Source organism: Callorhinus ursinus, unplaced genomic scaffold (assembly GCF_003265705.2).
Source record: "Callorhinus ursinus isolate GAN/ISIS: 27379988/994484 unplaced genomic scaffold, GSC_fseal_2.0 scaffold1, whole genome shotgun sequence".
Taxonomy (NCBI): domain Eukaryota; kingdom Metazoa; phylum Chordata; class Mammalia; order Carnivora; family Otariidae; genus Callorhinus; species Callorhinus ursinus.
In genome coordinates this window covers 82,363,616-82,389,337 of record NW_027397063.1, presented here as the reverse complement: position 1 = coordinate 82,389,337, position 25,722 = coordinate 82,363,616, and the positions used below count along the sequence as shown (strand labels likewise).

At 34.3% G+C, this 25,722-nt stretch overlaps 1 protein-coding gene across 6 annotated transcripts in view; it reads left to right on the top strand.

Moving 5' to 3' along the window:
- The window catches only part of NLGN1 (neuroligin 1), an 835,757-nt gene that overhangs the window by 391,517 nt on the left and 418,518 nt on the right, over positions 1 to 25,722 (top strand). The window lies entirely within an intron of this gene.

The window sequence follows — 25,722 nt, the reverse complement described above, 5'->3', positions numbered from 1 at the left end:
TTGTTCTATGCTTGTTGACTTTCTTTGAACGAAAATTTTTGATATTTTCAATAAATTCTGTAAGTGTGTTGGTAAATTACTTGATGGAAGACAGTTAGGGTTGATTTTAAAATTTGAAGGTAAAAGGTAGTGAAATTATTTACATTGTTGAGTGATGTTTTTCCTGGTTTCACTTTATAGCACTGTGAAAGGCAACAATGTCAGGGCCTTTCTAAAGAAGAATTAGTCCCTGGACAAATTTTTCCTTCCACTTTTTTTTTTACAATGCCATAAAATTGCCTGAAATTTGACATGAGTTTAGAAACAAGTTTATAAGTCTCTGAGAATATGTGTATGGACTGGGTTTGGGGAAGCATTGTCTGTCACTGTGGTACAGGTTTGGGTTTTTTAAAAATTTGTCAGATAATTAGAAATATTTGTCTAAGTATATTTACACTGAATGATTTGGAAAGTGTGTTGATTTTATAAGGTGATAAAGAGTTCAAGTCAATAATGTATACACATGTAAAACAAAATCAAATTGGAGATCCTTGGTTTTGAAGAAAATTATAGGGAAATATTATTTGTAAAATAACTTATCAAGTACTCTGAAATACACGTATTGTTTTATGTAATAACCCATTATTAAAAGAGAAACTTGATATTCTACGTGTAAAAGTTTATTTTTATAGTATTGGCACAATTTTGGGAGTAAAATTACTTTATCATTTAATAAGACACTTCTGTTATGGTATTTTAGTTAAGAGTATTTGCTAAAAGAGTACAATTTATCACAAAAGATTTCATCTTTTTAATCTGAATTATTCTCAAAGTCTTATCACATACTATACGCTTTTTAAAGGCATATAATTTATACTGTTACTTGCAACAAAAAGGCACCTCCCACTTTCATTATCTAAAAGATTTTGAAAAAGGAATTTAAGTTATATTTTCCTTTATAATAATTGTTCATATCATATATTTTGGTCATTGAGAATCAGTTTTTTTTCCTCTTCAGTGGTAGTTACTTCTATGTAATTATAAGCCTATGTTCGTGTCAATCTCAAAATATATAAAAAAAGAATAGCTTTTGTTAATCAAGTTTGTATGTCTTGGGGAAGGAGATATTTTAGCAATGCAAAGTGAAATCTTGATATTTTTCTACTTTGTTATTTTGATTTTGGAGTTTGGTGGACAATAGATATACCATGGCAAATGTAGGTGTAAAATATTTCTGTAACATTTTTCAAGTACACATTAGTTCCACATAGTATCTAATCAGGCATTGATTGCTTCAGATGTTCTTATAATTTCATAGTGGGCAGGAATGAATGGTTTCCCACCAATGAAAACTGTGTATCGGAAAGATGTATAAAGAGATGTTCATAATCATCTTAATTTTAAATATAAATGTTGTCATTTGGTTTTTATGTAAGACTTTAATATGAGAATTTTCAATATTTTAATACATTTAACTTTAATTATAGTATTATTTATAGTTCAGTTGTTTTTATTATTATTCTCATATTTTCTGACTTTCTCAAGTTAAAAATCCTGAAGCAATGACCAGTTTGCCAATTGAAAATTTAAAATTAAATGCCACATTCTATACAGCAATGTTTTCAAGGACTTGACTATCCACTTAATCATATGTATTTATTTTATTAAAAAAAATCTTTTAGCCATACCTTATGTTGCCTCATTCTGTTATTAGTTCTACTCACAAGAAGTAAGATTCCATAAAATGAACTGTTACATTAATAAAGCTTTGCCCATTTTTTTATGTATAACTGACAAGGACCTGACTTTGATCCAATTTTAATCCTATATTTATGTTCATATCCTTTCTCTAAATGCCATGCTCTGAATGACTGAATTGTAGGACAGTAGACTAAATAGCTAAAAAATGAAGAAATCAGTCAATTGCTTGGTCTGTATAACGGCAAGCAGAGTTGCTGTAGATGATGGATGATTTTCTCAGTGATAGCTAAATATTCGTTCTGCTCTACTGCAGTTTAGGATTTAACTTTCAGTTGGCTCCTTTGTTGCTCTTAAACACATCATATACTGATGATCAGCATTAAGAACCAGGTGTCCTTTCTATATCTCTCAATATGATAAAGTACAAAACTCTGTTAGTAAACATTTTTAGGTGCATCTTGGAACACTGGTTCTGGAACAGGTAGGTGTATGTATCCTGGTCACTTTGTTCCTGAAATGTGTATTGGGCCTTGTGAAAATATACTTAAATGAATTAATTCATGAGAAATAAATTATTGAAACATATGTTTCAGCACACTTTGCATGTATAGTATACCACAACTAGAACAACAGCTCATCTGACAACAATAAAGATCTACAACAATAAAGACTATAGGGTTTTTGTTGTTGTTAATAATTTGTCTAATGGTAACAAGGTAAGCCAAGGTTTCTTGGGTATGGGATCCAAAAGTATTGCTGTTTCGTTTTCATTTGGGAGAGTGTTGGAAATTAGTAGAAAATAAGATTTGGTCCCACATTGGAGGAAATCCTGAGCTGTGTTTTGATTTGGATGCTTTGGTGTAAAGGATATGAATTTGGGGGGTTCAAGGTATAATTTGGCTAATTAGAAGACTATTGCTCTCTGAAGATTGAGAGAAAAAAAATCAAGATGTCTGAAACAGGTATGTAATTAGTGTTGATTTGAATTTGCCATCCCAGAGGAGAAATATTATAGGTTTTATTTGTTTGTTTGTTTTAGCAATAAGTAAAAATGTGATAATGTTTTAGTAATAAAATTCATACAGCTATCTAGAGGCAAGATTCCAGTTTAAAGCATTTCATGTTGAAAAAAAGATTTTGTTCACTGCAAAGGAGAAGTGACATAGAGCTATCTCGTATTATAACATTGCTCTGATGGACCTAGGAACAGGTGGGAGTTAGTTTGTCAACTGAGACCGTTTGTGGTTTCCTTTGGCATGGTAACATAGACTATCACTATTATAGTATTGGAAATGCTATTAGTGATCATAAGGAAAGCTGCTAATAAGGTTGAAGAAAGGGTACAGGGCTCTGCCTGCTAATCTCACTTCCCCTGTTTTGTCTGAGAGGTCTCTGTAACCGCATCTCATTTAGTCTCACCCATCCAGTGAACATTTAGACTTTCTTTCACTTCTGGTTGAATACATTCTTTTTCCTCAGCGCTTTAACTCTTCATCCTCTGTTATTTAGCACATTGTTGTGTAGTTCTTTAAAATACATTAAAAAATATTTGTTAAAAGAATTATTTTTAGTATTACAGTACATAGTTAATAAAACTTTCATAATTGGAATTTAAGGAGAAATGTTTTTATTAGATGTCCTTAAAGGAGGGAAATAATGTTGAGTATTATGGTCGTAAGTGGGCTAAATATATGTGCTTATGGACAAGAAATGGAAGGAAATAAGAAATAAATTGTTCACTATTAGGATGGGATATTGTGCAATTAACACTTTTGAAAATAGAAACTATATAAACGATATGTTTTCAAATCTCAAAAATGAAAAAAATACATGAACTAATTTTGTGTTAAAAATATATCTCAACTGCCTCTTTAAATTTAGAATAAATTTAATAGTTATTTTTAGAGAAAATGAAAAAGTTTTATACCACTGTTAGGAACTAATTTAGGCAAACACGACTTTTATCAGATGGAAATTTAATGTTACTTTTATCTTGATATGGATATTTTAGAGGCAATTATGTGTTCATAATTCTAGCCCATGTGATTTGGCAAATTTTAGGAGTCTAATGTTATATTTAGTAATCTAATGGCTATACCCCCCTTCTCTGGGAAAAAAAAAAAACTGAAGTGCATCTACTTGTATTTGAAGAATTACACTTAGCTTACTTTATAATGCCATGTGGGCTAAATCATTTAAAACAAGATTTTTTTTTTCATATTTGAATCTGAGCAGTTCAGCAGCAAGGAGATTTAGTAAAGTCTAGGTAATGCTTATGATTTAAAAAGAAAACATATTAATTTCTGATGTGGCACAATGTTTTGTCATCCCTCTTGGTATTTGCCATGTCTTTTTTTTTTTTTTTGCCTTGTTTTAATTTTTGCTTGGCTCTAAGTCCTAAAACAGACAAATAAAAACCTTTAAATGTGACCATATACTTGGGAGTAGTATATAATAAGATATTAAATTTTATATGATGATCCAAATATTTTCTTGGGAGGTAGAAGTTGGAATCAGGCTGTCCTTGAAGTGTCAAAAATGTCTTCATGGAATTGGTTTTATTTGAGCAAGATCATGAAAAGTAGTTTATCTCTGGGATTAACCGAAGGGAAGAGAGAAGCACTTTCTTTCAGTTTCTCTTTATTTCTACTTCAAAAAAGTGGAAATAATTTGTGACAAAAACACACATATAAATAAATTGCATAAAGGAATACATATACTACAGAGAAAAGTTACAGAAACTTAGGCCATGAGCATGTATTGGAATTGAATATAAATATGTATATTTCAATTTCCTGGGAGAAAGGTAAAAAGGATAATGAATTGAATTTCATAATTGTTACATATTAATCAGTAAAAAAAATACACAGCTCTTTCTCAGTATACTCTAGCAAAATTTATCATATGGCTTGTTTTTATTTGGAGCAATGAACAATATTGAGACCATGTGATAGTTTTGATGTCATTAGAAGATGCAGATATATTCTCAGTATATGATTACTTATATTAACTCTCTGTAAAAGCCAAGGACATAATAATAAATGCCCACAGTTTCTATAGTGTCATTTCAAAAGACCTAACCAAGTGCAATTCAAGGAAGATATTTGGTGATTTCACTTATAATAGGATAGAGCTAAAAGCCAATTGAGAGCAATGGACAGTTAACTTGGTCCATAGATTTATTTTCTCAAATATCTTATATCAACTGGGTTTTAATAACGGCTTGATGGTAATCAATTTTAGATTGAGTGCTAAAATGAGCTACTGGAGTTGAGACATTGTTTATCCTTTGGAATAAAGAAACTTAAAACAGATAATGTCACAGGGCAAAGTAGACTATTTGTTCACTATTTTTATAAGGATAATGTGAAAAACATGATAGGCATGATCCCTGCCATCCAGTAGATTACTAGCCATTAGGGAAGATGCAAATTAAACTAATAATTATATAAATGATATCTTTTACATAGATAATGATTTAATGCAAAGTCAACTTTCTTTACAATTACCTGGATGATAAGTACTAGAGAAATGACAAGTGCTAATCTATTCTAGACACTCAGAAAAGGTTTCTCAAAGGAAGTGATATTCAAGTTTCAATTTCTTATATTCTACTGAGAAAGCCCTTGGCAAGATTCCCAAGGACCTCCAGTTTGTTAATTCCACTGTCCACTTCTCTGTTCTTATCTTACTTGATCTCTCCATAGCACGGGAGACAGTTAACTAGTCGGTCTTAGCATGTTTGTTTCTTAGCATATTCCAGGATTACTTCCTATCTCACTGTCAGCTCCTTCTCAGCCGCCTTCCCTGGCTCCTCCTCTCTTACCCTGATCTCTAAATATTGAAATGCCATTAAGCAGAATTTTTGGCTCCCTGCCTTTTCCTCTCTTCAGTGTCTCCCTAGGGGACTTCATGCATGGCTCTAAATCTCTAAATACCATCTCTTTGTAAGTGACTTCAAAAACTGTATCTTCAGGACTACTTATTCCTCAAAACTTCAGACTTATATACTTCTTTAAAAAAAAAAAGATTTTATTATTTATTTGAGAGAGAGAGAGAGTGTGCACACGTGAGCTGGGGGAGGGGGACAGAGGGAAAAGCAGATGCCCCGCTGAGCAGGGAGCCTGATGTGAGGCTCCATCCCAGGACCCTGAGATCATAACCTGAGCCAAAGGCAGACACTTAACCTGCTGAGCCACCCAGGTGCCCCCAGATTTAAATACTTCTGCCTATCAACATCTCCATGGGGATATCTAATGAATATTTCAACTTTAATGGCTAAAACATGTTGATTTTCACGTGTGTATTTCATTCTCTTTCACATCTAGGTTATTATAATAATTGCAACAATAGCAATAATAATAGTAGCCACACTCACTGAGGGTTTATTATATTCCAAAAGCTGTTTTAAGCAGTTTATATTAATTGCATTATTAAATTTCTGCAATAACCCTATGAGGTAAGGTTGTTATTTTCCCAGTTTTATAAGTGCAGAAACACATGAGTAGAGAGGTTAAGTATCTTATTTGCAGTCACACAGGTCAAATGGCATGAAGTGGTGGAGCCAGGCTTCTAACCAGGCAGTTTTCTTTTCAGCACAACACTGTACTGATGGCATTGGCACTGCCATCCATCTGGATGATCAAGTAAAAACTCTGTAGATTTTCCCCGATTTATCTCTTCTCTATGCTCAACAACCAGTTCAGCTTCTCTTACTGAATTGTTCCAACATACATCCTGGATCTGCCTCCTTTCCATTTCCCCCTCTACCATTTAGCTGAGTCTCCTTGAACCTCTTCTGTTATTTTCCTCTTTCATTTTTGCTCCATACCTATAATCCATTCTTCATACAGCAAAATCAGATTATCTTTTTACAATACAAATTATACCAGCTCACTTTTCTGCTCATCACCCTCTAGTGGCTTTCCATTATTCACTTAGAAAAAAATTCAGACTCCTTCCCTGACCTCTCTAACAAAACCTTTCATAAATCTGTATTATGTATCTATATCTCTTCATGTATGTTCCTCTTGTACCTGTATCTTAGTTCATCTCAAAATGCTCTTCCTCTCAGTTCCAGCCATCTTTTGTTCTTTATACACACCAAACTCATTCTCATTTTAGATATTTTGTATTTGCTGTTCTCTCTGCCTGCCCCAGAAGTGTGTGGGACTAGTTCCTGCTCTTCTGATCTTGGTTTGAACGTCTTTTCTCAGAGCGACCATCCATGTTCAACCAATCTAACAAGAGCCACCATGTCACAAGTCATGTACTTCTTAAAAAATTCTTTGTATTACATTGATCATACCTGATTATTTCCTATTTATTTTGGATTGTTTGATTTATTATTATCTGGCTCTCCAAGGCCTAAAGTAGTCCCTGACACTGGATTTTCTCAGAAAATATTTGTTGAATGAATTTAATGTGAATCGGAAGAGTCAATAGGTATTAATCCAATGTGGTCATTGAGTGGAGGGTGAGGCTGAGTTTCAAGCAGAGAAGAGAATCTGGGTAAAAGCCAGAGGAAAAGAGAAGTTTGATGTGTTAAAGGGGCTGAGCAAACCCAGTTGGAATGCTTGGACTAAGGGGGGTAGGTGATGTCAGTTAAGGTTGAAAACGGGCTGCAGGCCATGCAGAATCTCGTTAAAGATGTAGGACTTCTAAAAACAATGAGAAACCATGATAGGACATTGAGCAGATAAGTGACATGATTAGATTTGCATTTCAAAAAGTTGTTGAGCAGGCCTAGACCTTGATCAAAATTGACAATCTGCTATGGATACAAAAAAACATGGCTCGTGCCTCATTAAAGTGAGATGCTTGGTAAAGTCAGTGAATAAGGCAGATATTTTGCTCACAGAAGATTGAGGGACCAGCTGAGCCTTGGCTGACTAAGGTGAGTATGGAAATCTATCTTTTTTTTTTTAAAGGTTTTATTTATTTATTTGACAGAGAGAGACAGTGAGAGACGGAACACAAGCAGGGGGAGTGGAAGAGGGAGAAGCAGTCTTCCCGGCTGAGCAGGGAGCCCGAGGCAGGGCTCCATCCCAAGGTCCTGGGATCATGACCTGAGCCAAAGGCAGCCGCTTAACAACTGAGCCACCCAGGCGCCCCAGGGGAATTTGTCTTTTATACAAAAAGCAACATAGAGATTTTGCCAATAATGGAATGAATGATAATAGAATGAATCAAACCAGCATTTTGCATTTTTACCACAACTGCTTATTTAAATGACTTATTTTGCTTCTAATTATCTTACATCTTTTAATAATGGAATGAATCAAACCAGTATTATGGAGGGCTCTCTTGAATTCCTGTTTTGAAGGAGTGTGAATCAATATGATCTGTATTATTCCAGAGACTGGCCAATATAAGAGACCCCAATAAATTACTGTATTATGTCTCCTTATTTGTCTTTCCATGTTATTAATATGGCCTTATTTAAGCTCTTAGTTGTCCTAAAATGGAGTTTTGTTTTGGTTTTTATAAGTTCTGGGAGGAAGTTGGGAGTATATGGCTTATGATTTTCCTGAAGCATTATGATCAGTCATTTGAATAAGACCTCAGAACATAGAATAAAAATTTCCTTCATTCCTAGCCAAGGTGTTCTTCTGGATCCAGAATTGGACAACTATTTTCCAGCACTCAAAATTCTACAACTAACAAACCATAAACAAAAAGATATTTAGTTCTCTTTTCAGAGCAAAAGTCATCATCTTAACTCAGTCTTTCATTTATTCATTCATTAATTCACAGGCATTTGATAAGTGCCCACTATAGGTTCCCAGTAGTTTGGCGGGGGTGGGGTGGGGGGGTGGTCTGTGTTCACAGTGTAAAAAACAAAACAAAACAAAAATCAGACTCAATCCTTCCTCTCTGAATTCCACAGTACATAAGGAATATTGACATTAAATAAATCAACAAATTTTGATAAGTTGTGTTTCCAAAAATATCAGAGTGTTAAGAGAAATATTTGTGGAGGTGAAATGTAGAATGAGTCCTTCAGGAAATGTTTCTTTGTACCTCTCAAGCTAGCATAGTTGTGATTTTTGTTTTTTGTTTCTTTCCCCATTCATTTACAAAGTTAAATATTAAAAAACAGATAAAATATTTTGAAATAATTTTAAAAAATGCAAGATTAGAAGCCAAATAAGCCATTTAACAAGCAGCTGTGGTAAAAATGCAAAAATCCAAACAAACAGACCTCCCACAAACAACCAGGCACAATTCTCTACTTGAATTTAATTAGCAAAACTGGTTTGTAAAATACACATGCATAGGGAAAGGATCCCAGAGGAGTGACTAGCCCTTCACTATTGGATCTATCAAATGAGAATAACTATAGGACTTTCCAGAGACAATTGAAGGTTTTTGCCCTCACCTGACCTTTGTTGCCTAGAAGAGCCATGCAATGTAATAAGTTAGTAACATAATTGATTTTTTTGGTTGTTGGAGATAGAAGTATCTTCTTCACCCAGTGTAAGGTTTCTTTCCAGTGTGTTCCAAACCAAGCAAGGGCTTGCATTTTGCTTTTTAGTTTAGTTTGCTTTCAAATGATCCTTTCCTCCCTCTGGTGATTCCTCAATAGGAAACCTAAGCTGTACCCACCCCCCCACAACTTCCCTTGACCTAGTGCCATGATCCTTGACATTCCATCCACTTTCACTACTTTGCCTTAAAAAATATACTGCAATTTCATCTACCAGGACACCTTGTAATGTCTTTCTCTTCCTAAAGTTCTTCCTTAAATAATTTACTCCCATAAACATTTGGATATTGTTCTTTTTCCTTTGTCTTTCTATTTTTAATTGACACAGTTCCATTTTTTAAAAAAATACCTTCTATTTGTCTCCTTTTTCCTATTCCTGTTGCTACTAACTACTCACTTTGTTTACCAGGTTTTCAGGCTGACCCCTGAGCCTCCAGACCCAAACTTACATGCCAGATTACCTTAAAAATATCTTTAAAACATAAGAGAACACCAGCTTTCTTTAGTTTTTCTCTGCTCTGTATCTCTAAATATTTCTTACCAATTCTGGGACCCATTCCAGATTTTCCTGCCATTTTAGGTCTGCTGAAGTATGTTGCTTCTCTTCTTAGCAAACTATATCTTCTATTAGTTTCTGGAAAGTCCCTTACAATCAAGCCAGGCTAGCCTCCTCACTGCCTACCAGGATCATTTCCAACTGCTTATACTTGCCAAATATACCCATCTTGCCCAATCTATATAGCCCAGCTATCACCCTACCTTCTACAAAATTACTACAAGCCGGATTGATCCATCTCTTCCATCTACCTCCATAGCTTAGGCAGCCTACCCTTCATTTTGGCATGCATAAAACCAACTCCACTTGTTACTTTGTGTGTATTAACTGCTTAATATTGTAGATGCCTTGCCACTCAAACTAGAAAATAAATATAAATTCTGGTTTTCCAGTTTCCTCAAGACTGGCAGAGTGCTCTGCATACCTGATTCAAAAGTCATCAATAAGCATGCAAATTAATTCACTTTGTCCTATTAGCATATGCATGTCCTAGGACAGAGAACAGGTAGAAAGAGTGACCAATAGTGGAGAATGTGGGTAATAAAGAGTACTGACCATGCGCATGCCAGGCCTTAAGTCTAGTTCCACATAAATGAGGTAAGGTCTTGTTGATGGTAGCAATACTTTGCCCCCAATTGCAGTTGCACAAAAAGCCCTCAATCCTCTGGAGAAATGCCTTGGGTACTGGAAACATAATGCATGACAACAGTAATTTATTTTAAACTGAGTAGGGATTTCTTAATTTATCATACCTTAACGATTTGCATTATTCTGTTTCCTGTGTACCATATGATGAATGAAAAGGTTGGTGCTCATAAGCATTAGATAAACATGAAAATAGTGATGAAAGACAAATCTTTGAATTAAAATATATACAGTATTAAAGAAAGGATTACTATTGATTTTATGTATGGAGTGGGCTGTGAAATCTGTTTTTAAACTCAGTTGAAGGTTGTTCTTTTGTAAAGTCAAGGGAAAAGCAATTTTGTAGTTTCTTTAATTTTGCCTTTTGGTACTTCACCTGTTTTGAATTTAATTACAGGTGTTCCATTATTGCCACAAACAGAGATTAGGGTGAGAGATCTTATACCGGCTATTGATTACTCACATACCCACCCATTTTATCTAACAGAAAAATTAGGACTATAGATTTAATTTTTTTCTTAGAAAAATTTTCCAAATATAAAACAAGTTGTATTTCTCAACTGATCTTTGTATCGACAAAGTCACCATTTAGAAACTTCTCTGAAGAGCTGAGGCATATTCCTGAGAAGAGACGTATCCAAGAGAAATATTAATTTCTGTCCTGGTATTTGCTAGCTTCTTGCGTTTGAGCTTTGCAAAGCAGTACCTTTTCTAGAAGACTCAGTTCTCTTAAGAGACTATGTAATATACTCAAACAGAAGTAAGTTATTAAAAAAGATTTGTGTTAATATCATTATAATTTGCAGCGTTTTTTTCTGGCAGAAAAGATTATGTAATGATTTTTTGTCATTTAATTATGGCTAGAGTTAAGTTTTTTGACTTTGAATGAAAATAAGCTTTAAGAAATATGCATTATTCCCTTTTAACATAAATAAAATGATTGCTTAACTAGATAGTGTTCTCCCTTTAAAGTCAATAAGAAATATATTTTTCAGAGTATATTTTTGACCCTTCTGTTTTAAAGCCAATCTGTAATATTTACCAAAGTAGATAGTTTATAGTCTACAGTTCATATTTGGGTTTATTTTCTAGAAGATGTTTAAAGGGACCACATCAGGCATGTGTAACTTTTCCCTAGTCCCAGGCTATTCTGCATTCGAATGAGTGCTATCCACATGTTTTCTTAATAACATTTTATCATAATTTATATAATTGTGCTATTTAGAAAGGTAATTAACTACATATTTAATAAACTTACATATTTTTACCCTTCCATTTTCTAGAAAGTATTTGTGACAAGTTGTGAGAGTATATACAATAAAATTACAGTCAGATATAAACAATGAATCAAGTCTAGAGAAAAGAGAAGACTTGGAAAAGACAAAAAACATAATCTCGAAACATTTCTAGAGTTGATGATTTGTCCTCTGATTTGGAAACTCTACCAAGAGTTAGTTATTTATTTCTTATTATCAGAAGGGATGTAAAACATGACAATTCTTCAGAGAAATCAAAGGTACTCTAAGCATTAATTTTTTCAAAAGAAATTTCTCATGTGGGATTTCATGTTAGGGGATAATTATAAAAATAGAATTTTATGATGAAATGCTTAAAAGTAAGCAGCCAAAAACCTGTTGTTTAAGCTTAGTTATGCATCATACTAAGGTGTGCTCTATTTACCTGCAATCACCTACCTTATGGGTTACCTCTTCTCTGTTTGTTGCTGGAGTCCAGTAAGAGAGATCTTTCAGATACAGAGCAGGTGGGGGCAGGGGAGGTTGAAAATAAAGCCATATAGAAAGATGGATTTTCAGGCTATGTGTGTATTCTACTGGTAAATTTTCTAACTGGATATTTATTTTGTATGAGAAAACTACCAATTATTTCACTTTGTTAACCCATTAGTATGCGAAGACTGAGTCAGTGGGTTTTCTTAAAGAAGAGCTTTTCTGTGGCTGGCCCAGATCATGTGCTATTTTTAAGAGGAGAGGATAAGTTACTAATTTTCTTTTTAAAAATGGAATCATATGATCAAGAACCCAAATTTGTTGTTTTCTATTATTCTCTTAAAAAGATCATCTTGCTATATTCTTCTTCTTTTCTCATTCCTGTCCTTTGCTTTTGGTCCAGTTTTTACATAGAAGCAAAAAATCTATTTTTCTGAAATAGAATTAAAGTTGGGTAATTGCAATGTAATATCATGGGAGTTGACTCTATACGTCAGTAGTTGCAGTAAGTTCACTAAATCCCAATAAAAAATATCTTCACCTTACGTTAAATTTGTGTGTATCTGTATACCTTTTATACGTTAAAAAATTGATCTATTATTCTAGTCTTGAATCTTACAAAACTTATAGACCTAATCTTTATTCCCTTTAGAAACCTCCCCATTCACTACTTTGCGTCTGGACCAGATGTCCAATAGAAATATAATGCAACATACATGTAATTTTAAATTTTATAGTGGCCACATTAAAGAAAAGTAAAAAGAAAGACAAAATTAATTTAAAAATTATTTTATTTAGCCTAATATTCCATTCAACGAAAATATCTTCAATTTTAGATGGAATCAACATAAGTTATTAATGGAACATTATGCATTTTTCACTCATTAAAATACTTTTATACCTGTAGAACATCTCAATTCAGATGCTACATTTCCAACAGAATAAAGAGGTCCTGCAAAAATAATACAGTTGCGTCAGAAAACAATGCTTGAGACTGCTTTACTTTTAAACTCTCTCTCATTCTCACTCTCTCAAAATAAATAAATAAATCTTTAAAAAAAAATGTGGAGAGTGGCTACTTACTGGACAGTGCAGCTCCAGACTATAGTTACTTTACTTTTTTGATTATATTCACCTGTTCAGTGAATTTTTGAAGCAAGAACCCTCAATTCATGAGTATATCTCTAAATTATATTCCATATACCGTGGTATTAATGGATTATATATTATAAAAATACACAGAAGATGGAAATTTTGAAGATGAAACAGCACTTTAAAATAATGGTTGTCTTATTCATCTTTAAAAAATTTTTTTTTGTTGAAGTATAGTTGACACATAATGTTACATTAGTTTTGGGTGCTTATTCATCTTCTTAAACACATCTTTTAAATCTAAAACTATATGCTTAAACAGGCCTTATTATTTTTAAGATACTAGTTTTACATTGTGTTATCCAGAGATTTGGAAGACTGTTTCTAAGATCATTTAATGTTTAGTTTTAATGACTGTTAGAGCTAAAAAAAGATTCACAAAGTCACCAAAGTACACATTTAAGAAATTCAATGTTATCATAACATATTTTAAACCATTTAATAGTCTTGACAGTTCTGAAGACTGAATTCTTGTCAGACAGGATTAAATTGTCATGGTTTCCACGTTGAAATTTAGTTGGCTTTGAGCTCATTCTTAACAAATACACACACAAAAAGTTTCAGCTTTGTCCTTTTTGTGACTTATTGGTACCTGTAACATCTTCAGTCTGTGGTTTATTTGCAGGAATCTTTTGAAGCCACTGGCCCCCTGTGACTGTTAGTGTTATTAAAATTAGATAACATAAATGATACATCCACCTAAGCTGCCTCATGTAATCTGTAACATGCCTTACAACAATGAAATTAACACCTCAATAAGTCTAGTTATTATTTGTCATCAAATTATTGACTGTATTCCCCAGGCTGTACATTACATCACCATGACTTATTTATTTGATAAATGGAAGTTTGTATTTCTTGATCTCCTTCACCCATTTCATCTTCCGCAGTCTTTCTCCCCACTGGTAATATTTGCTCTCTGTATCTATGAATGTGGGTTTTATTTTGTTTTGTTGGCTTGTTTTGTTTTTAGATTCCACATATAAGCGAAATCATGCAGCATTTGTCTTTCTCTGTCTGACTTATATCACTTAGCATACTACCCCTAAGACTAATCCATGTTGTGGAAAATGGTGAGATTTCATTCCTTTTTATGGCTGAGTAGTATTCCATTGCATATATGTAAGAATTCTTCTTTATTCATTCATCTATCAATGGACACTTCGGTTGCTTTCATACCTTGGCTTTGAAAATAATACTGCAGTAAACACAGGTGTGCATATATCTTTTTGAATTACTGTTTTTATTTTCTTTGGATAAATATCCAGGAGTATTGCTGGATCATATGGTAATTTTATTTTTAATTTTTTGTGGAACCTCCATACTGTTTTCCATAGTAGCTGCACCAGTTTACATTCCCACCAACAGTGAATGAGGGCTCCCTTTTCTACATGTTCTCAACAACAGTTAACATTTTTTCTTTTTGACAATGACCGTCCATTGGTGTAAGATGATACCCCGTTATGGTTTTGATTTTCGTTTCCCTGGAGATTAGTGATGCTGTGCAGCTTTTCATGCGTCTGTTGGACATTTATATGCCTTCTTTGGAAAAATGTCTGTTTAGATCCTCTGCCCATTTTGTAATCAGATTCTCTGGGGTTTTTTGTTATTGAGTTGGAGGAGTTGTTTATATATTTTAGATATTAACCCCTTATTGGGTATATGATTTTCAAATAACTTCTCCCGTTTAGTAGGTTGCCTTTTCATTTTGTTGATGGTTTCCTTAGCCATCCAGAAGCTTTTTAGTTTGATGTAGTTCCATTTGTTTATTTTTGAATTTGTTGCCCTTAACTTTGCAGTCAGATCCAAAAAACATCTCTAAGACCAATGTCAAGGAGCTTACTGCCTGTGTTTTCTTCTAGGAGTTTTATGGTTTCAGGTCTTAAATTCAGATCTTTAATCCATTTTGAGATTTTTATGTAAGGTATAAGATAGTGGTTCATTTTCATCTTTTGCAGGTAGCTGTTCGGTTTTCCCAAAACCATTTATTGGAAGACAGCTATGTTTACTACTACACCACCAATACACAACCCATTTATTTATTTATTTACCATTTATTTAAGAGATTGTCCTTTTTTGTCCCAAAACCATTTATTGGAAGACAGCTATGTTTACTACTACACCACCAATACACAACCCATTTATTTATTTATTCACCATTTATTTAAGAGATTGTCCTTTTCCCATTGTATATTTTTGGTTCCATTTTCATAAATTCCTTGACCATATATGCATGGGTTTATTTTTGGGTTCTCTATTATGTTCCATTGATCTACGTGTCTCTTTTTATGCTCGAATATACTATTTTGATTACTGTAACTTTGTAGTATAGTTTTAAATCCAGGAACATGTTACCTCTTATTTTGTTCTTTCTTAAGATTGCTTTCAATGTTCCCTGTCTTTTGTGGTTCCATACAAGTTTTAGAATTATTTGTTCTACTTCTGTAAAAGATGCCATTGGGATTTTGATAGAGATTGCAATGAATCCATAGATCATTTTGGGTAGAATAGGTCTTTTAACAATATTAGTTCTTCTAATCCATAAGCATGAAATATCTTTTCATTTATTTGTGTTTTCTTTCATTTCTTTCATCAATATCTTTATATTTTTCAGTATACATGCTTTTAACCTACTTGGTTAAATTTATTCCTAGGTATTTTATTCTTTTTGATGCAATTGTAACAGGAATTGTTTTTTGGATTTCTCTTTCTGATATTTCATTGTTAGTGTATAGAAATACAATAGTTTTTTATATTAATTAATTGATTTTGTATCCTGCAACTTTTACTGAATTCATTTATTAGTTTTAATGGTTTTTTGGTGGAGTCTTTAGGGTTTTCTAAGTATAATATCATGCAGTCTGCAAATAGTGACAGTTATACTTCTTCCTTTCCAATTTGTGTGCCTTTTGTTTCTTTTTCTTGCCTAAGCGCTGTGACCAGGACTTCCAATAATATTGAATATGGGGCATTCCTGTCTTGTTTCTGATCTTAGAAGAAAAGTTTTAGCTTTTTACTTTTGAATATGATATTAGCTGTGGATTTGTCATATATGACCTTTATCATATTGAAGTACATTCTCTCTCTACCCTCTTTGTTGAGAGTTTTATCATAAATGGATGTTTAATTTTATTAAATGCTTTTTCTACATCTATTGAAATGATCATATGAGTTTATCTTTAATTTTGTCAATGTGGTGCATGTGTTAATTGACTTACAAATGCTAAAACCTTTCATGCATCCCTGGAATAATCTTGCATCCCTGGAATGTTCCTTTTCATGTATTGTTGAATTTGGTTTGCTAAAATTTTGCTGAGGATTTTTGCTTCTTTGATCATCAGGAATGTTGGCCTGTAATTTTCTTTTCTGTGTAGTGAACTTCTCTGGTTTTGGTATCAGGGTAATACTGGCCTCATAAAATAAGTTTGGGAGCATTCCCTTTTCTGAAATTTTTTGGGAAGAATTTGAGAAGGACAAGTATTAAATCTTCTTTGAATGTTTAGTAGAATTTGCCAGTGAAGCTGTCTGGTCCTGGACTTTGGTTTGTTGGAAAGTTTTTGATTCCTGATTCAATTTCCTTATTAGCAATTGGTCTATTCAGATTTTTACTTCTTCCTGATTCAGTCTTGGAACACTGTATATTTCTATAAATTTATCCATTTCTTCTAGGTTGTCCAGTTTGTTGGTGTATATTTGCTCATAGCAGTCTTTTATAATCCTTTGTATTTCTTGGTATCAGTTGTAACTTCTCCTCTTTTATTTCTGATTTTATATATTTGAGCTCTCTCTTTTTTTCTTAATGAGTCAAACTAAAGGTTTGTCAATTTGTTTATTTTTTCAAAGAGCCAGTTCTTAATTTTATTGATCTTTTCTATTGTCCTTTTAGTCTCATTTAATTTCTTTCTACTCTGATCTTAGTTATTTCCTTCTAGTAATTTTGGGCTTCATTTGTTCTGCTTTTTTTTTAGTTCCTTTAGGTGTAAAGTTAGATTGTTTGAGATTTTCTTGTTCTTTGAGTTAGGCCTATATTGCTAGGTACTTCCCTCTTAGAACTGCTTTTGTCTGCATCCCATAGATTTTGGTACATCTTTTTTGTTTTGTCTTTACTTATTTTAAATTCACCCTTTGATTTTTTCAGTGACCCAGTAGTTGTTGGATAGCATGTTATTTAATTTCTACATATTTGTGAGTTTTCCATTTTTTTCCTTTCATTTGATTTCTAATTTCATACCTTTGTGTTCAAAAAAGATGCTTGATATGACTTCAGTCTTCTTGAATAGCTTGAGACTTGTTTTGTGGCCTAACGTAATCTATCCTGGAGAATGTTCTATGTACACTTGAGAAGAATTTGTATTTTACTGCTTTTGAATGGAATGTTCTGTATGTATCTTTTAAGTCCATCTAATCTAATTTGTCATTTAAAGTCAATGTTTTCTTATTGATTTTCTGTCTTGATGATCTACCCATTGATGTAAGTGGGATATTAAAGTCCCCTAGTATTATTGTATTACTATCAGTTTACAGCTACTGTCTGTTTCTTTCTTCGCTTTTTCTCTTCCTTTGTGGTATGATGTCCTTCTTTAGTGGTATGTTTAGATGACTTTCTTACTTTCTTTTGTGTATTTACTATAAATGTTTGCTTTGTGGTTACTGTGAGGTTCACATATAACATCCCATGTATATAGCAATCTGTTTTAAGTGGATAGCAGCTTAAATTTGAACACATTTCAAAACTCTACATTTTTACTCCTCCCTCTCCCCACCCACATTTTATATTTTTGATGTCATATTTTGCCTCTTTTTATTTTATATATCCTTTAAGTAATTATTACAGCTTTAATTTTACTTGCTTTTTAACCTTCATACTAGCTTTATGAGTGACCTCTTCACCATTTTTACTGTATATTCACCTTTTCCACTGAAATTTTTATTTTTGTGTGTTTTCTTGTTGTTACTATTTACTTTATTTATTTATTGTTACTATTTATTTTTAGCTTAAAGAAGTCCATTTAAACATTTTTTACACAACCGGTTGAGTGTTGATGAACTCCTTTAGCTTTGGCTTATCTGAAAAATTCTTTATCTCCTCTTCAATTTGAATAATTTGCAGAGTAGAGTATTCTTGGGTGGAAATGTTTCCTTTTAGAAGCTTGGATGTAGCATGCCACTCTCTTCTGGCCTGCAAAGTTTCTGCTGAAAAATTTGGCAATAGCCTTAGGGACTTCCCTCGTATGCAACAGTTTGTTTTTCTCTTGTTTTTAAGATTCTCTCTTTATTTTTAAGTTTTGACATTTTAATTATAATGTCTCTTGGTGTAAATCTCTTTGGGTACATTTTATTTGGAATGCTCTGGGCTTGAATGTCCGTTTTCTTCCCTGTATTAGGGAAGTTTTCGGCCATTATTTCTTTAAATAACTTTTCTGCCCTTTTCTCTCTCTTGTCTTTCTGGGGTCCTTATAATGAGGACGTTATTCTGCTTGATGTTTTTCTATTGGTGTTTTAAGTCATCTTCAGTTTTTTTTTTTTTTTTAATTCTTTTTTTCTTTTTACAGCTTTGGGTGAAGTCGGGTGTTTTGTTTTCCAGTTCACTGATTCGTTCTTCTGTTCGAGCCCATCTGCTGTTGAACCCTTCTAGTGTATTTTTATTGTAATTATTATGTTCTTTATTTCTGTGACTTTTGTTTGGTATTTAAAAAAAAAAATACATGTTCTCTTTGCTGAAATTCTCACTGTGTTCATCCATTCTTCTCCCAAGTTTGGTAAGCATGTTTATGACATTTGAATCTTTATCAGGTTGATTACTTATCTTTATCATTAAGATCTTTTTCTGAGGTTTGGTCTTATGCTTTCGTTTGGAACATACTTCTCTGTTTCTTCATTCTGCTTGACTCTGACTGTGTTTGTTTCTGTGTATTAGGTGAAACAGCTACCTCTTTCCATCTTGATGTGCGGGAAACCTGAAGCCTGTCTGTCAGGCTGAAGCTTCAGGATAAGTAACCAGGCCTTTCTCACAGGAAGACTGGGGGCATATTTCAGTCTGCTGTCTGTGTAGTATCTTGGGTGTGTTGTCCTGCCAAGACTTTTTCCCAAATGTTATAGTCCCTTAGAGCTCAGGAATGTCAGCCCTCTTTGCCACCAGGTCCAGGTGAACACGGAGCATCCCATGTGTGGTTTGTGCATATCTGTGGAGTTTAGCAGGGCATCTGGGAGCAGGGCATGCTCATCATCGTCAGAAAGGCAACAGGAAAATGCCTTGGCTGCACATGCTCACAAGCTTCAACAGTGTTGCTGGCAAGTGCTCTTTCTTTGTGCATGTGCTCACCCCAGTTTTGGGTGAGCACATTCTCCCAGTAGGAGAATGCCATGACCATTTGTGCTCAACCACCCCAGCGCAGGAGCAGGGGATGACTGCAACTGCCCATGTTCACCTGCTTCAGCAAGGCAGCAGGACAGGACAATGACTTCTTGCCTCCACCCATCCTAGCAAGGCAGTAGGAAGTGCTTTGAGTACACCCACCTGTACTAGCAGGGTAGGTGAAGAGCACACAATTGGCATCCACCAGTGCCTCCATCTTGGAGAGAGCCCCCATTGTCTCCTACCCATCCAGCAGACGCCCCCAAATCGACAAACGAATCTCCCTCAAATACAGTCTAGGGGCTTTTCAAAGTGGTGCTTTTGTTCTGGATCCCCAGCTGAGTCAGGCCATATGTAGCTCTTTAAAAGGGGAATCAGTTTCCTATAGCACTTCAAGTCCATAGGATATCAACCCCATTTGTTTTCTAAGTAAGGCGTTTTTGGAAGCTCGTCTCTCCAATACAGATTCCAAGGGTTAGGATGCCTAATATGGGGCATCAACCCCTTGCTTCTACAGGAGAAGCTCCACTGGTGAGACTTCTCCCTACTGTGGGCCCCAGTGCCAGCAATAGGGTTTTTTGCTGACATTGTGTCTCTGCCTCTCATACCCTTCTCAGTGTGGTCCTTTAATCTTTTGTCGTGGAGAGTAGTTCATCTAGTTTTCAGATCTTTTTCAGAGGGAAATGATTCATATGTAGCTGTAGATTTGGTGTTTCTGTGGGAGGAGGTGAGTTCAGGATCTTCTATGCCTCAATCTTGGAACCTCCTCAAACACCATGATATTCTTAAAGCAGATTCAAAACTTTATATGGGTTCTTTCAGCTTTGTGAATATATAAAAACTCCATCCAACAATCTGGCATTCTTAAAGTAGGCCCAAATAGCCACTTAGACCTCCTCAAACTGTGCCCAAGAGAAGAGCACAAAAAACTGTGCCAACTAAAGAACAAATGTAAGAGTGGAGGAATTAAGATCTCTATTTTAAAAATATTCCTCATTTTCATTCACTTCATAAGAATTCAAATTATGCTTTATTACATTTCAGACTATGATACTCTGCTGAAAGGGACTGAGAAAGCTTTTTAGCAAAAAAAAAAAAAAACAGTTTTAAGGAATGCTTTAAAATTTTGATATTATGATTAATTTTATTTTTTTAAACTAAATTCAAAGTCTGACCACTTATGTTTAAATGCTATGATGATAATGAGTGATAGGAAAGATTTTTTTTTCATATTTTGTAATAGGAAAAAACATAAAAATATGCCATTTTTCTATTTCAACTTAATTGTGGGTTTTATATCATTTGTTCAGCCTTGCTATTTTTGTAGTGGCTAATATCAGTAAAATGTATTCTGTACTTAAAATTTTCTCTTTTATTCTATTTTTCCTCAAAAATAAAGCCTTTTATTAGTCAAAAGTAATTGATGTTTACACCCTGTTCTCCAAAGTTCAGGAAATTCCCAGCCAAATTAGTTGGATGGTAATCTCTATTCAATGTGATTTTTATTTACATGGTACTTGATATGCTGTCTTCTGCTAATGAGAAATAGATCTGAGAGGATTGATCTAAAGAATGGTAAAATTGAAATCACCATACTCCTCATTTTGATTTTTTATATCAGATCCTAAAAGGCTTGAGGTGTCTCAGGTGAAAGATTAGTAATCTTCTACTATAATATATTCTCTCTAGGTAGCTAAGAGAGACTGATCTTAATCTGCGATTTTGGCTTTTTTTTTTTTTTTAAAGATTTATTTATTTGAGAGAGCCAGAATGAGAGAGAGAGAGAGAGTACATGAGAGGGGGGAGGGTCAGAGGGAGAAGCAGGCTTCTCGCTGAGCAGGGAGCCCGATGCGGGACTCGATCCCGGGACTCCAGGATCATGACCTGAGCCGAAGGCAGTCGCTTAACCAACTGAGCCACACAGGTGCCCCTGATTTTGGCTTTTTAAATAGGTCTGTGGTAAAGCAAAATACAGGGCATTTGAGTCACAGCTCTGATGGAAATAGGCTGGATTACCCCACCTCACCTAAGATGGATGCTCATCTCCTAGTTTTCCTAAATACTTGAACCCATGAGACATATTAATGCACAGAACTGATAAATTCATGCAATTTAAATTAGAGTATAAATGTAGTATTTTTTTTTTTTACAACAAAAAGCACCATACTGTGTGTGTGTGTTGTGAATAGAAGGATGTTTGTCTCTTAGAATAAGTTATATTCTGCTGCAGGAATAATAAATTCAAAATATTAGTGGTTTAATATGACAAAATTTCTTCTTGCTCACTAAAATTCTTCTGGAGATACAGACAACTCTATTGATCAGCCATCCTCCACGCGGCATTTCTGTAATTCAGACTGCCTCGATCTTGATCTTGTGTCTCGGCCATCTCAATACGTGGCCTACTCATTTCCCAAAGAGGAAGATCACAGAATTGCACACAGCATTTTTATTGCCTTAGCTGAAAGTAAATGATGGCATTGACCAGAGCAAGTGATATGGTTCCATCTGACTACAAGAGGCCTGGTAAATATAGAGAAGCAATAGAATATGTTATGGGTCATCACTGTTTCTGCCACAATGTTTTAGTCCTTTAAGGCAACATTTGAACTTCATGTATCTGATTTCTCAGAGATTTATTCTGAAGTTTCATATGAATATTTTGTAAAATCTAGTTTTCAGGGTTTTGAAAATAAGGGCTTCTGGCAAAGGTGTTAATGATGATTCATTCATTTGGAAAACAATTACTAAATGGTTAATTTATCCTAGGTAGACACGGGGGATGAAGAGGAGTAAGCCATAGCCTTTCTACGTTCAAGAAGCTTACTTATTTGTGAAAAGGTTATGTACACTTATAAATTATACTGGTAAATACATTCTTGCATTTATTCAACAAGTATTTATTTATCACCTATTAGGTGTTGAGTCTTAAAATAGGGATCAGGACAAAGTTTCTGGTTTATAGTGACTATATTCTATACTGCGGTAGGAAGAGGTATATAGGGAATAAACACACCAAAAAATTTACGTCAGAGAATAATAAGTACTGTGAGGAAAATAAAACACTATGCTTCTCAGAGATGAAGCTAGAAAAACTACTTTAGATTAAGTAATCAGAGAAAAATGCCCTAAAATGGGGCCATTTATGCTGAGACCTGAGGAACCAGCCATTCCAATATCCAGCAACACAGCATTCTAGGGGGAAGACCATGAAGGACCAAGTTTCTTAAACTGTAATTAGTTAGTCTGCAGAAGGCTGACCAGAGACATTGAGCAGAATATACCAGGAGTAAAGTGGTAGGGAATGAATTTGGAGATGGAGGCAAAATCCCGATTTTTTAGGGACTGTAAGCTGAGGTAGGGATTCTAGTGAGGAGATAAAAATAAGCAGATTAGTCCTATTTTCTTAGAGCTGGGCGGGGGGTCAATTAGAAAAACTGTTTGGGAAAGAGGATGCCTGAGCAGGATTTTAAAGAATGGAATATGAGTCAGCTGGCCCAGAAGAGTTGAGGGTCAATACGTGCAAGGAGCGATATACCAAACATTATTATTAGAACTGAAAATGAGAGGAATGGAACAGTAAAGATATATCTGACTGTGCTGAGGATTTGAAGGCATGGACAGCAAAAAGACGGCACCTTAAGACCTCCATCTCATCTTTCTGTGCCCCACAAAAACATAAAGCAAACAAAATGGTACCATTTCCCACATTAATGTTTCACTTGCCTAAAGGAAAGAAAAAGGATGTTTTATAATTTTCATAATCTTGAGTTTGCTAAAATTATTTATTTCATTTCTATGTTTGGAGCTTCATTATATGTATATACAGTGGCATGATTTGAGTTGCTGTCATATCATGTAGACACTTATTTAAACATTTATTAATTTTGACATTGCAGCTTTCTTTCTGCAGTGTGAATCTTGTCACATTTTTCAGGACTCAAACAGTTTTGTAGGCCCTTTAAAAGGTTATGAGATTTAAAAAAAAGGGGGGGGGGGTTGCTGAGAGTATATGACCGGAATCAGAGGTCCTCCCTTCTACGTAACAAAGGCAGGTGATTCCCAAGTAGTAAAAGCTCTTCAACATTCACCCAGGTCACAGGTTAGTCTTCCATGATGGATACTGTTAGATCCAGGGGACACAAGCAAATCAGAGGTAAAATTCTCTTCCCTGTTGTGACTCATATCCTAGTGAGAAGAGAAAAGCAATAAAAAAAATAAAATATAAATAAAATATAGAGTATGTTAGATACTGATAGGTGCTAAGGAGAAAAATACATCATAGAAGGTAGTTGGGAAACTTGGAAAAAATGTAGCGAATTTTGATAGGGTAGCCAGAGAAGGCTTTCAATAAAGATCTGCTGGAGAGACTACAGCAATAGAGACCTGGGAGAAGAGTATTTTAGGAAGAGGAGAAAGCAAAAGCAGGGTAGATGAGCTGAGAGGGACTCAAGTGTTCAGGAAACAGCAACTCAGACTGCAGGTGAGTGAGATAGGCCTGGGAGAGTAGGTGAGGGCAGATGAGGTAGAGCTATCTTTAGAAGGATTTGGCTTTTTTTTTTTTTTTCTGAGTAATATGGATGGCATTGAAGAGTTTTGCACAGTAATGTCATGACCTGAATTACTTTTCAACTGTCATCTTTTGGCTTCTGTGTTGAGAATAGATTGGAGGGGAACAAGAGTGTAAACAAGGAGAACAGGTGGGAGGCTACTGCAATAATCCAGGCAAAATATGGTAGTGGCTTGGACCAGAGTGGTAAGTGTAGAGGCTGTGAGAAATGGCTAGATTCTGCGTGTTTTTAAAGCAGAGCTGACAAGAGTTGAGGGATGGATTAGAAGAGTCATGATGGCTCCAAGGTTTTTATCCTTAGCCACTAGAGGAACTTTTCATATTCTGAGAAGGAGAAAATGGCATGAAGAACAATTTTGTGGTGGCAAGGCAGGAGCTCAGTTTTGGATATCAAGTTTAAAATGCCTTTTAGGTATCAAAGTGGAGGTGTTTACTTGGTTGGGCATACAAGTCTGGAGTTGAGAGGAGAGGTTTGGACTAGAAGTGGAAAAATTAGGAAAATTATTAGGTTTCTATAATCTAAATAATCGTGACTTTCAGGGTTTGAATTTCTTGGTAGAGCTTAACTGTTTCCTCAAATCCTTTTCATTTAGATTTCCATTTATTCTTCTGCCCCCTTATATTCTAACAGTTAATATTCAGCCCTTTTTATTTAAAATTTGTCCTTGAACATAAATCATATATCTAATGGTTTTTAAAAACTACTGTGGTGTTTTCTTCTTACATGTAGAAAATAGTTAATTCTTCCCAAGATGCCCTGCTGAGTCGTTGTAATATTTTACAGATGAGTTTTAGCAGGTTATAGAATTATTGGAGTTGATATCAAGTCTTTAGTTTCAATCAATTTATCAATATGTTCCCATGAGTTTAAATTATGTTCACTTGAACTTATCTGAACATGTTAAAAAGATACCTTTTTAATATGGTAAGCTTAGCATACAGCCCAACCTGTACTCATCAAGATTTATAATTCTCTAATTTCATAGGTTAGTTAATGGGATTCCCCTTCAGCTCCCAGGCTGTCATAACTTATGACATTCAAGTGTATGTTTTGGTGTGCTTTTAGCCAAGGGAAGTCGTGTAGCTAGTGAAGCAGAGAGAGGAAGGAAGATTGCCATACTTGAATCTGTACCATCAAAATGACAAAGTGGGTCTATAATGAACAATAGGTTAGTGCTTGATATGCCTACAGCATCAATTGCAATGCACAACAGGCAAGTTATTTATGAAATGAGCCTCTTGAAAATATTTAGCTCTTATAATATGAATCTCATTTCTGTGTCTTTTCCAACAAAATAGATTGGCATTATCCATCTATTTAGAACACATGGTTGCTTTATTATTTTTTAAAATATGATGACATCGTATAGCTATAAAATATTGAAGAAATCTAATCCATGCCACAAATGGAACACAACTTAAAAAAAAATCTCTGTTGTGATACTTAGCTTTTTACAGTTTAGGAGAAAATGTAATTTTCTAGAACACAAAGCAATCTATGCTAGTGTTATTTGTATATTATTTGCATTATATACAGAAATAATGCTA